The sequence below is a fragment of the Triticum urartu genome, chromosome 5 (genome assembly GCF_003073215.2).
Source record: "Triticum urartu cultivar G1812 chromosome 5, Tu2.1, whole genome shotgun sequence".
In the NCBI taxonomy this organism is placed as follows: Eukaryota; Viridiplantae; Streptophyta; class Magnoliopsida; order Poales; family Poaceae; genus Triticum; species Triticum urartu.
In genome coordinates this window covers 654,451,918-654,465,219 of record NC_053026.1, presented here as the reverse complement: position 1 = coordinate 654,465,219, position 13,302 = coordinate 654,451,918, and positions in this window count along the sequence as shown.

Here is a 13,302-nt window from a genome sequence, read left to right as displayed (position 1 = left end):
CTGAACTGTGCGTCTAGGTCGGATGGTAACAGGAGGCAGGGGACACGAAGTTTTACCCAGGTTCGGGCCCTCTTGATGGAGGTAAAACCCTACGTCCTGCTTGATTAATATTGATGATATGGGTAATACAAGAGTTGATCTACCACGAGATCAGAGAGGCTAAACCCTAGAAGCTAGCCTATGGTATGATTGTTGATGTGTATGTTGTCCTACGGACTAAAACCCCCCGGTTTATATAGACACCGGATAGGGTTAGGGTTACATAGAGTCGGTTACAATGGTAGGAGATCTGAACATCTGTATCGCCAAGCTTGGCTTTTACGCCAAGGAAAATCCCTTCCGGACACGGGACGGAGTCTTCAATCTTGTATCTTCATAGTCCAGGAGTCCGGCTGAAGGTATAGTTCGGCTATCCGAACACCCCCTAATCCAGGACTCCCTCAGTAGCCCCTGAACCAGGCTTCAATGATGACGGGTCTGGCGCGCAAATTGTCTTCGGCATTGCAAGGCGGGTTCCTCCTCCAAGTACTTCATAGAAGATCTTAAACACAAAGATAGTGTTCGGCTCTGCAAAATAAGCTTCCACATACTTCCATAGAGAGAATAATATTTACACAAATCTAATCTGCTGACATATCCCGTGGGGTGACACACCACGGCCGAGCCTTTATCCGAGTCGTTTAATTACCCACCTCAGCGTGGTATGCGAGGTGGTCCCCTTGGCACGTCTTGTAAAAACAGAGACCGTGTCCCCTTATTACGGGATTCTCATCAATACGGGCATGGGTAACCCAACCACTTCTAGGACTCCTAGATCATAGGAAAGTCCAAACGGACACGGGGAGGACGCTTGATATCCACCATCTTTATAAAGGGGAAAAGCTTTTACCTTTTCCCTCCCGTGCTTAATCGAATCCTTCCCCCGCCTCAAGCTCAAACGCCCAAGGCTCAAGTCAGGTGCTCCGAACCTTCAGTCATGTCCGGATCCAGCCTTCAAGGCTGATGGATTCCCTCCTCCGTCATGGAAGAAGATATCAAAAAGTTGAGGGAGGCCAGGTATCTGACCGCTGAAATGTCGCATCGGCTACCTCCCCGGGGGCAGGCCGTCCCTTCTCCCAAACCCAACGAGAGCGTCGTGTTTGTCTCCCACTTCCTCTGAGGTCTAGGTTTTGCTCTGGATCCTTTCGTCAGGGGCTTGATGTTTTATTACGGGCTAGATTTCCATGATCTAGCTCCGGACTCCTTCTTGCATATCACGACCTTTGTTGTCGTATGCGAGGCCTTCCTCCGAGTTACCCCCCACTTTGGCTTATGGCTCAAGACCTTTGAAGTAAAGCCAACGGTGATCGAAGGGCAACATGCAGAGTGTGGAGGCGCCTCAATACACAAGATGACGGGAGCTCCGTGGCCTAAAGGTTCCATCCCAGAGGTGTCTGCATTATGGCAACAAGAGTGGTTCTACGTCACGACTCCTAGAAGCGCCAAGTGGGCGGCCGCCCCCGTTTTTCGCTCGGGCCCTCCACCACGACTGATGTCATGGATCAGCAGAGGACTGAGCTGGGGTCCAGCCAAGGACGTGCCTTTACTGCAGAGCCACATTCGAGATCTCTTCAACGACGATCTCATTTTGGTTGCGGTAGCACAAGTTATGCTGGTTCATCAAGTCCGGCCTTGCAAACGTCGGCCCCTTCGCTTGTGGGAGTTCAATCCCGAGGGTCCGCGTGCCATTCAAAATTTTCTCGGCCTAACGCACGAGGATATGTATAAGTCATTCTTCGGACCTCAAGTAGAGTGTCCGGAAATCACCGAGGACGTGGGCCTGAGCAGTAACCGCGCTGCCGAACAGGTAAGGAATTTTCCGGCCGAACATATTATCTTTCCTTCGTTATGAAGTTATTTCTGAGAGTTTGCTTTTTCGAGCAGGACTGGCTAACAAAGGCGAAGTTGATTCGGTGTTCGGACCCCCTCCCTGAGGGTTTGGAGAATCCGGTATTGGAAAAGATGCTCCTGACCGCACCTTGCCCGGATCCCTTGAAGGAAGCTACTGTGGAGGGTAATGCGGGCGGACGCGGGCCCCCAACGCTGCCTATTCTAACCGAGGGAGCGAGCGTCTCCGTGAAGGAAGACGACCGGAAGAGGAAAAGGACTGCGCCCAGGAATTCGGAAGCCGAAGCTTCCAAACAGGAGAAGAAATCTTCCACCGGGGGCCCTACCTTGGGGGGCGCTGCTGCCGCACAAAGTCCGCGGGGGGATCAATTCTCCCGGGAGTCGTAAGTGACCCGAAAACTTTAATAGTATAGATATGCCATCCTTTTCTTCTAAGAAAATAACCACCGCATATATTTGTGCAGTTCGGGCCTTAGCCCCTCTCAAATGAGCTCGTCTTCGGGGGATCTTCTTCCAGAGATGATGGAGAGCGAGACGCCTCCTCCAGACTCCTCCACTCCGGAAGCGGGCGACCCTGAAGTGTCGTCACGGAGGGCCTCTCCGAGTGCGGAGAGGCTAGGAGGTGATCCAATTGATCCCCGAGGCTCCCAGTGTCCGTCTCTCAAAGAGAGTAGACAAAAGAGTCCGGCGCTGTCTAGTGTGCGATCGGACGTTCTGAGGGAGTTGGTGGGGCGAGCGGCCATCTCAGACGATCACCGTGTGCTGATGAATATGGTGATGGAGAGGATATCGTCCGCCGAAAGTGGATTGCATGAAGCTTTTATGAGTCTACTGATAGGCTTTGAGGTACGTAAAAAGGAATGTGTAATAGTCCTGCACATGTTAGGTGTGCCCTGTGTAGATAGTAGCCCCTGAGACTCTGGTTGTCATCGGAAACGATGACGAACGGAGGATCATACTCCCAGGTAATAACCATACTGCCTTTATGTGCAGGAGATGGAAACTCCGGTGGTCAGCCGGACTAGCCAGTTTGCCCGTTTAGAACGGCAGTTGGATGAGGCAGATGCCGGCATCGAGCTTGTTAACAGAAGGCTTGACGAGGCGCAGGGTAAGTATCCTTGTCTGGTAAACGCCACATAGGAAGAGTATGATTCCAGTGTTTTTAACATGTTATGACTGCAGATGGAGCTGCCACTGTTGAAGCCTTGCGGGCAGAACTTGCTCGAGCCAAGGAACAAGCAAGATTGGGTAATGCGGCTGCTTTGAAGGCGGCCGAAGAGTTGCGAGGCGAGAAGGCCGCACATGGCGAGAGCCGGAAGAAGATGGCCAATATGGCCGTAGAATTAAAAGCCGCCGTAGACCGTTGCCGGGCTCTTGAAAAGGAGAACCAGGCGAAGGCGTCGGACCTTGAGAAGGCTGCTGTAACGGGGAAAGACCTCCGCTCTGCTATGAGGGCAAAGAAGGAGGAGCTGCGGGAAGCCGGGGATATTGTAGCCGGGAAGTCCTTTATGCTGCAGAGGAAGTACTGAGATCCACGGTATGCCCCTCTGGATCGGCTGTGGAGTTCGGAGGATGCGTATATGGATCTGGCGGTGAGCGCTGCCGATGCGGCCAAGTACTTCCAGAGTCAGACGGACCGTGAAGTAGACCAGCTGTTTTGGTAGCAATTCCTTTCTCCCGAGCGTCCGCTTTCGTTGACGGACCAATTAGCCGATTGGGCCGAACTAAATAGGTTGTCCGGACTCTCCATGAGGTCTGTTGTGGATCAACTATGGCCGGGAAGGTCAAAACCGAGCAGCTATTTCAGCTTGGTGCAGCAGGTCCTCGATGTGGTACCGCGCATAAACGCGATGAAGAGGTCGGCGTGCATAGAAGGCGCACGGATGGCCTTTGCCCGTGCTAAAGCATACTGGGCAGAGATGGATGCTACCACTGTTGCGGCGCAGGATTCGGCCATAGGTCGAAGGGCTGCTGAGCACTACTTTGAGGAAGTTCTTGAGGGTGCTCGTTTGATAGAGACTCAGTGCTCAAAAAAATATTATGTTTGAATGATATGTAATCTCATTGTAAGCGAAATGCTTTTTAGATTTTTATGAGGCTACTTTTATACTTTTTCCTGAAAGTAATGTGATGCCTCCTGGGCGGCCGTTTATGTATACATGTGTATAACCTGAAAGATTGCAGTCGTCGGCTTCAACCCCCACGCATATAATGTGGAGGTGTTCGCAAAGACACGCGTTCACACTTAACCCAATGTCTTGGTCCTATTAAGGAGGTGATAGCGAAGCGAGCAAGGCAACCGGACTATAATGCTTTAACACTTTCACTTAGCCATAGGAGTTTGACAGTGGGGCTACTAGATAGCCCCTGGTGGCTCCGCACTCTCCCGATCCCGGGGTGCGTATATGCCTGGCCGGAAATCAGCCCTTCGTTAAGGCGGAGGAATTCTAACATTCCCATGGGTCATCGAGTGGTTGACCAGTCTCACGCTAGATCATGACAGTCAGTTTTCGGCTTTCTCTACTGAGGTGCTCGTCCGGATGAACCAGGGCACAATCGCAGTAGTTCTCCTGGTGCTACCTTAACCGGTAAAGCGTAACGTAAGGCACAAAACACAGGAGCCGGGCAAACCCAACATTTGACCAAAGACAATGATTCGGAGCTGATGCATATAGGGCCAAACTCGCGATGCCGAACACTCCCTAGGGTATTCGGTGGTATAAACCGGGCCTGAAGAATGGCCTTTGTAAGAAGCCCCTTGTGTCCAGGTACATGCATTGTTCTGGCGTGGCCACATGCCAAGACGTCAGCATCCTTCCCAACGGTGGATATGTATCAACAAGAGACAGTAAAAAAGGTTTACGTAGGGTCTTAATCTAAAAAGAATCCTTGGGTTGGGTCCCTGCTGCATGTCTCCGCCTGTGTCTCCGTTGTGCCGTATCCTGGACGGGTGTAGCACGATGATCATCTGTAAAAAAGAGGAATTTAGGTAAAGAGGTTGTCGTGCAAAAGGATAGTTTTCTAAAGAAACCATGTATAATTCAAGATAAGAAGAAATCGCCACTCGTCTACGTGCGTTGAGCCCCTTGTACTTTTGAATTATAGGGGTGTGACCGTTTATTTGATATGAGTAGCGGCGCCAGACTTGATTAGTTGTGTCTGAGGTCTTGACGACCTATTGGATGCTTTTGCTGGTCCGGGCGCCTTTAGTGTGCGGCTGCCAAGGCAGCCTCATTTTCTTCGGCGCGCAGAGATCGCTTGATACTTCCGTGCACTGAAATGATGCCACGTGGACCGGGCATCTTGAGTGTTAGGGAGGTGTAGTGTGGTATTGCATTAAAGCGAGCGAAAGGTTCGCGTCCGAGTAGTGCTTGATAGCCACTTTTAAATGGAGCGATGTGGAAAGTTAAATGCTCACGAGGGAAGTTATCAGGGGAGCCGAATATAACTTGTAGTAGGAGGGAGCCCGTACAACGAGCCCCTGGGCCTGGCGTTACTCCTTTAAAGGTAGTATTGCTATGGAGAATTTGTGTTGGGTCTAACCCCATCCTGCGGATTGTATCCTGATACATTAGGTTTAGGCTACTGCCGCCATCCATCAAGACTCGTGTGAAGTGGTATCCGCCAATTACTGGGTCTAGTACCAGTGCAGCCCATCCTGCGTGTCGGATACTTGATGCGTAATCACGATGGTTGAAGGTGATCGGTTGAGACGACCAGTGGTGGGACTTCGCGGTGACAGGCACTTGGGTAAATTTTTCAGGGAGTGCCGCATTGTTTTTTCTCTTGATCACGTGTAACACGTTTACTGTTTTGACTTCGGGTGGAAATTTCTTTTGTTCCCCTTTGTCTTGTTTGGGAGGTTCGTCCTCGTCTTCACTTGGTGTATCCTCCCCCTTGTGTATGGCGTTAATATTGCCGGACTGCTTGAAGACCCAACATTCTCTGTGGGTATGATTAGCAGGTTTGCTGGGGGTACTATGGATCTGACATACTTGGTCCAGAATTTTGTTGAGGCTGGACAGTTCATCCCTGGTGCCTTTGGAGGGCGGCTTTTGGTTTGGCCAAGGGACTTTGAATCCGGCATTTACTGCTGTGCCCTTCGTGCTATCTTCTTTATTCCGGCGTTTGTTATTGCTGTTGCGCCGTAATTTCCCGTTTCCATCTCTAACTTCAGATGTACTGGGGTCGCTGGTGCTGCATCTGGCTAGCCAGTTGTCCTCACCCGCGCAAAAGCAGGTCATGAGGTTTGTTAATGCGGTCATCGTTCTCGGTTTGTTTTGGCCGAGGTGTCTGGCGAGCCATTCGTCGCGGACGCTGTGCTTGAAAGCCGCTAAGGCTTCGGTGTCTGGGCAGTCGACAATCTGGTTCTTTTTAGTAAGAAACCCATTCCAAAGCTTTCGGGCTGACTCTCCAGGCTGTTGAGTTATGTGACTCAGGTCATCCGCATCCGGAGGTCGGACATAAGTCCGTTGAAAGTTTGCCCGAAAGGCATCTTCGAGCTCTTCCCAACATCCAATGGAGCTTTTGGGGAGGCCTTTGAGCCAGTGACGAGCTGACCCTTTGAGTTTGAGAGGTAAGTACTTGATGGCATGGAGATCATCCCCTCGAGCCATATCTATATGGAGGATATAGTCCTCAATCCAGACCCCAGGGTCTGTTGTTCCGTCGTATGCCTCTATGTTTACGGGCTTGAATCCCTCTGGAAATGTTGGGTTTCGTAGTAATTTCAAAAATTTTCCTACGCACACGCAAGATCATGTGATGCACAGCAACGAGGGGGAGAGTGTTGTCTACGTACCCAACACAGACCGACTGCGGAAGCGCTGACACGACGTAGAGGAAGTAGTCGTACGTCTTCACGATCCAACCAATCAAGCACCGAAACTACGGCACCTCCGAGTTCGAGCACACGTTCAGCTCGATGATGATCCCCGGACTCCGATCCAGCAAAGTGTCGGGGAAGAGTTCCGTCAGCACGACGGCGTGGTGACGATCTTGATGTACTACAGCAGCAGGGCTTCGCCTAAACTCCGCTACAGTATTATCGAGGTATATGGTGGCAGGGGGCACCGCACACGGCTAAGGAATAGATCACGTGGATCAACTTGTGTGTCTATGGGGTACCTCTACCTCAGTATATAAAGGAGCCAAGGGGGGAGGGGGCGCCGGCCAGGAGGAGAGGGCGCAGGAGGAGTCCTACTCCTTCCGGGAGTAGGACTCCCCCCAATCCTATTCCAACTAGGATTCCCCAAAGGGGGAAAGAGGGAGAAGGGTGGCCGGACACCTCTCCTAGTCCTAATAGGACTAGGGGAAGGGGGGAGGCGCGCAGCCCTTGTGGGCAGCCCTTTCACCTTTCCACTAAGGCCCATGAAGGCCCATATGGCTCCCGGGGGGTTCCGGTAACCTCCCGGTAACCCGGTAAAATCCCGATTTCACCCGGAACACTTCCGATATCCAAATATAGGCTTCCAATATATCAATCTTTACGTCTCGACCATTTCGAGACTCCTCGTCATGTCCGTGATCACATCCGGGACTCCGAACAACCTTCGGTACATCAAAATGCATAAACTCATAATGTAACTGTCATCGTAACCTTAAGCGTGCGGACCCTACGGGTTCGAGAACAATGTAGACATGACCGAGACATGTCTCCAGTCAATAACCAATAGCGGGACCTGGATGCCCATATTGGCTCCTACATATTCTACGAAGATCTTTATCGGTCAGACCGCATAACAACATACGTTGTTCCCTTTGTCATCGGTATGTTACTTGCCCGAGATTCGATCGTCGGTATCCAATACCTAGTTCAATCTCGTTACCGGCAAGTCTCTTTACTCGTTCCGTAATACATCATCTCACAACTAACATATTAGTTGTAATGCTTGCAAGGCTTATGTGATGTGTATTACCGAGAGGGCCCAGAGATACCTCTCCGAAAATCAAAGTGACAAATCCTAATCTCGAAATACGCCAACCCAACATCTACTTTTGGAGACACCTGTAATGCTCCTTTATAATCACCCAGTTACGTTGTGACGTTTGGTAGCACCCAAAGTGTTCCTCCGGTAAACGGGAGTTGCATAATCTCATAGTCATAGGAACATGTATAAGTCATGAAGAAAAGCAATAGCAACATACTAAACGATCAGGTGCTAAGCTAGTGGAATGGGTCATGTCAATCAGATCATTCAACTAATGATGTGACCTCGTTAATCAAATAACAACTCATTGTTCATGGTTAGGAAACATAACCATCTTTGATTAACGAGCTAGTCAAGTAGAGGCATACTAGTGACACTTTGTTTGTCTATGTATTCACACATGTATTATGTTTCCGGTTAATACAATTCTAGCATGAATAATAAACATTTATCATGATTATAAGGAAATAAATAATAACTTTATTATTGCCTCTAGGGCATATTTCCTTTAGTCTCCCACTTGCACTAGAGTCAATAATCTAGATTACACTGTAATGATTCTAACACCCATGGAGCTTTGGTGCTGATCATGTTTTGCTTGTGGAAGAGGCTTAGTCAACGGGTCTGCAACATTCAGATCCGTATGTATCTTTCAAATCTCTATGTCTCCCACCTGGACTAGATCCCGGATGGAGTTGAAGCGTCTCTTGATGTGTTTGGTCCTTTTGTGAAATCTGGATTCCTTTGCCAAGGCAATTGCACCAGTATTGTCACAAAAGATTTTCATTGGACCCGATGCATCAGGTATGACACCTAGATCGGATATGAACTCCTTCATCCAGACTCCTTCGTTCGCTGCTTCCGAAGCAGCTATGTACTCCGCTTCACATGTAGATCCTGCTACGACGCTTTGTTTAGAACTGCACCAACTGACAGCTCCACCATTTAATGTAAACACGTATCCGGTTTGCAATTTAGAATCGTCCGGATCAGTGTCAAAGCTTGCATCAACGTAACCTTTTACGGTGAGCTCTTTGTCACCTCCATATACGAGAAACATATCCCTAGTCCTTTTCAGGTATTTCAGGATGTTCTTGACCGCTGTCCAGTGATCCACTCCTGGATTACTTTGGTACCTCCCTGCTAAACTTATAGCAAGGCACACATCAGGTCTGGTACACAGCATTGCATACATGATAGATCCTATGGCTGATGCATAGGGAACATCTTTCATATTCTCTCTATCTTCTGCAGTGGTCGGGCATTGAGTCTTACTCAATTTCACACCTTGTAACACAGGCAAGAACCCTTTCTTTGCTTGATCCATTTTGAACTTCTTCAAAATTTTGTCAAGGTATGTGCTTTGTGAAAGTCCAATTAAGCGTCTTGATCTATCTCTATAGATCTTAATGCCTAATATGTAAGCAGCTTCACCGAGGTCTTTCATTGAAAAACTTTTATTCAAGTATCCCTTTATGCTATCCAGAAATTCTATATCATTTCCAATCAGCAATATGTCATCCACATATAATATTAGAAATGCTACAGAGCTCCCACTCACTTTCTTGTAAATACAGGCTTCTCCGAAAGTCTGTATAAAACCAAATGCTTTGATCACACTATCAAAGCGTTTATTCCAACTCCGAGAGGCTTGCACCAGTCCATAAATGGATCGCTGGAGCTTGCACACTTTGTTAGCTCCCTTTGGATTGACAAAACCTTCTGGTTGCATCATATACAACTCTTCTTCCAGAAATCCATTCAGGAATGCAGTTTTGACATCCATCTGCCAAATTTCATAATCATAAAATGCGGCAATCGCTAACATGATTTGGACGGACTTAAGCATCGCTACGGGTGAGAAGGTCTCATCGTAGTCAATCCCTTGAACTTGCCGAAAACCTTTTGCGACAAGTCGAGCTTTGTAGACAATAACATTACCATCAGCGTCAGTCTTCTTCTTAAAGATCCATTTATTCTCAATTGCTTGCCGATCATCGGGCAAGTCAACCAAAGTCCATACTTTGTTCTCATACATGGATCCCATCTCAGATTTCATGGCTTCAAGCCACTTTGCGGAATCTGGGCTCACCATCGCTTCTTCATAGTTCGTAGGTTCATCATGATCTAGTAGCATGACTTCTAGAACAGGATTGCCGTACCACTCTGGCGCGGATCTTACTCTGGTTGATCTACGAGGTTCAGTAGTATCTTGATCTGAAGTTTCATGATCATTATCATTGGCTTCCTCACTAACTGGTGTAGGTGTCACTGAAACAGTTTTCTGTGATGTACTACTTTCCAGTAAGGGAGCAGGTACAGTAACCTCATCAAGTTCTACTTTCCTCCCACTCACTTCTTTTGAGAGAAACTCCTTCTCTAGAAAGGATCCATTCTTAGCAACGAATGTCTTGCCTTCGGATCTATGATAGAAGGTGTACCCAACAGTTTCCTTTGGGTATCCTATGAAGACACATTTCTCCGATTTGGGTTCGAGCTTATCAGGTTGAAGCTTTTTCACATAAGCATCGCAGCCCCAAACTTTAAGAAACGACAACTTTGGTTTCTTGCCAAACCATAGTTCATAAGGCGTCGTCTCAACGGATTTTGATGGTGCCCTATTTAACGTGAATGCGGCCGTCTCTAGAGCATAACCCCAAAATGATAGCGGTAAATCAGTAAGAGACATCATAGATCGCACCATATCTAGTAAAGTACGATTACGACGTTCGGACACACCATTACGCTGTGGTGTTCCGGGTGGCGTGAGTTGCGAAACTATTCCACAGTTTTTCAAATGTACACCAAACTCGTAACTCAAATATTCTCCTCCACGATCAGATCGTAGAAACTTTATTTTCTTGTTACGATGATTTTCAACTTCACTCTGAAATTCTTTGAACTTTTCAAATGTTTCAGATTTATGTTTCATTAAGTAGATATACCCATATCTGCTTAAATCATCTGTGAAGGTGAGAAAATAACGATATCCGCCACGAGCCTCAATATTCATTGGACCACATACATCGGTATGTATGATTTCCAATAAATCTGTTGCTCTCTCCATAGTACTGGAGAACGGTGTTTTAGTCATCTTGCCTATGAGGCACGGTTCGCAAGTACCAAGTGATTCATAATCAAGTGGTTCCAAAAGTCCATCAGTATGGAGTTTCTTCATGCGCTTTATACCGATATGACCTAAACGACAGTGCCACAAATAAGTTGCACTTTCATTATCAACTCTGCATCTTTTGGTTTCAACATTATGAATATGTGTATTACTACTATCGAGATTCAATAAGAATAGACCACTCTTCAAGGGTGCATGACCATAAAAGATATTACTCATATAAATAGAACAACCATTATTCTCTGATTTAAATGAATAACCGTCTCGCATTAAACAAGATCCAGATATAATGTTCATGCTCAACGCTGGCACCAAATAACAATTATTTAGGTCTAATATTAATCCCGAAGGTAGATGTAGAGGTAGCGTGCCGATCGCGATCACATCGACTTTGGAACCGTTTCCCACGCGCATCGTCACCTCATCCTTTGCCAGTGCCCGCTTATTCCGTAGTCCCTGTTTCGAGTTGCAAATATTAGTAACAGAACCAGTATCAAATACCCAGGTGCTACTGCGAGCTCTAGTAAGGTACACATCAATAACATGTATATCACATATACCTTTGTTCACCTTGCCATCCTTCTTATCCGCCAAATACTTGGGGCAGTTCCGCTTCCAGTGACCAGTCTGCTTGCACTAGAAGCACTCAGTTTCAGGCTTAGGTCCAGACTTGGGTTTCTTCTCTTGAGCAGCAACTTGCTTGCTGTTCTTCTTGAAGTTCCCCTTCTTCTTCCCTTTGCCCTTTTTCTTGAAACTAGTGGTCTTGTTAACCATCAACACTTGATGCTCCTTCTTGATTTCTACCTCCGCAGCTTTCAGCATTGCGAAGAGCTCGGGAATAGTCTTGTTCATCCCTTGCATATTATAGTTCATCACGAAGCTCTTGTAGCTTGGTGGCAGTGATTGGAGAATTCTGTTAATGACGCAATCATCCGGAAGATTAACTCCCAATTGAATCAAGTGATTATTATACCCAGACATTTTGAGTATATGCTCACTGACAGAACTGTTCTCCTCCATCTTGCAGCTATAGAACTTATTGGAGACTTCATATCTCTCAATTCGGGCATTTGCTTGAAATATTAACTTCAACTCCTGGAACATCTCATATGCTCCATGACGTTCAAAACATCGTTGAAGTCCCGATTCTAAGCCGTAAAGCATGGCACACTGAACTATCGAGTAGTCATCAGCTTTGCTCTGCCAGACGTTCATAACATCTGGTGTTGCTCCAGCAGCAGGCCTGGCACCCAGCGGTGCTTCCAGGACGTAATTCTTCTGTGCAGCAATGAGGATAATCCTCAAGTTATGGACCCAGTCCGTGTAATTGCTACCATCATCTTTCAACTTTGCTTTCTCAAGGAACGCATTAAAATTCAACGGAACAACAGCACGAGCCATCTATCTACAATCAACATAAACAAGCAAGATACTATCAGGTACTAAGTTCATGATAAATTTAAGTTCAATTAATCATATTACTTAAGAACTCCCACTTAGATAGACATCCCTCTAATCTTCTAAGTGATTACGTGATCCAAATCAACTAAACCATAACCGATCATCACGTGAGATGGAGTAGTTTTCAATGGTGAACATCATTATGTTGATCATATCTACTATATGATTCACGCTCGACCTTTCGGTCTCCGTGTTCCGAGGCCATATCTGCATATGCTAGGCTCGTCAAGTTTAACCTGAGTATTCTGCGTGTGCAAAACTGGCTTGCACCTGTTTGTAGATGGACGTAGAGCTTATCACACCCGATCATCACGTGGTGTCTGGGCACGACGAACTTTGGCAACGGTGCATACTCAGGGAGAACACTTCTTGATAATTTAGTGAGAGATCATCTTATAATGCTACCGTCAATCAAAGCAAGATAAGATGCATAAAAAGATAAACATCACATGCAATCAATATAAGTGATATGATATGGCCATCATCATCTCGTGCTTGTGATCTCCATCTCCGAAGCACCGTCGTGATCACCATCGTCACCGGCATGACACCTTGATCTCCATCGTAGCATCGTTGTCGTCTCGCCAAGCTTGTGCTTCCACGACTATTACTACCGTTTAGTAATAAAGTAAAGCATTACATCGCGATTTCATTGCATACAATAAAACGACAACCATAAGGCTCCTGCCAGTTGCCGATAACTCGGTTACAAAACATGATCATCTCATACAATAAAATTTAGCATCATGTCTTGACCATATCACATCACAACATGCCCTGCAAAAACAAGTTAGACGTCCTCTACTTTGTTGTTGCAAGTTTTACGTGGCTGCTACGGGCTTAAGCAAGAACCAATCTCACCTACGCATCAAAACCACAACGATAGTTTGTCAA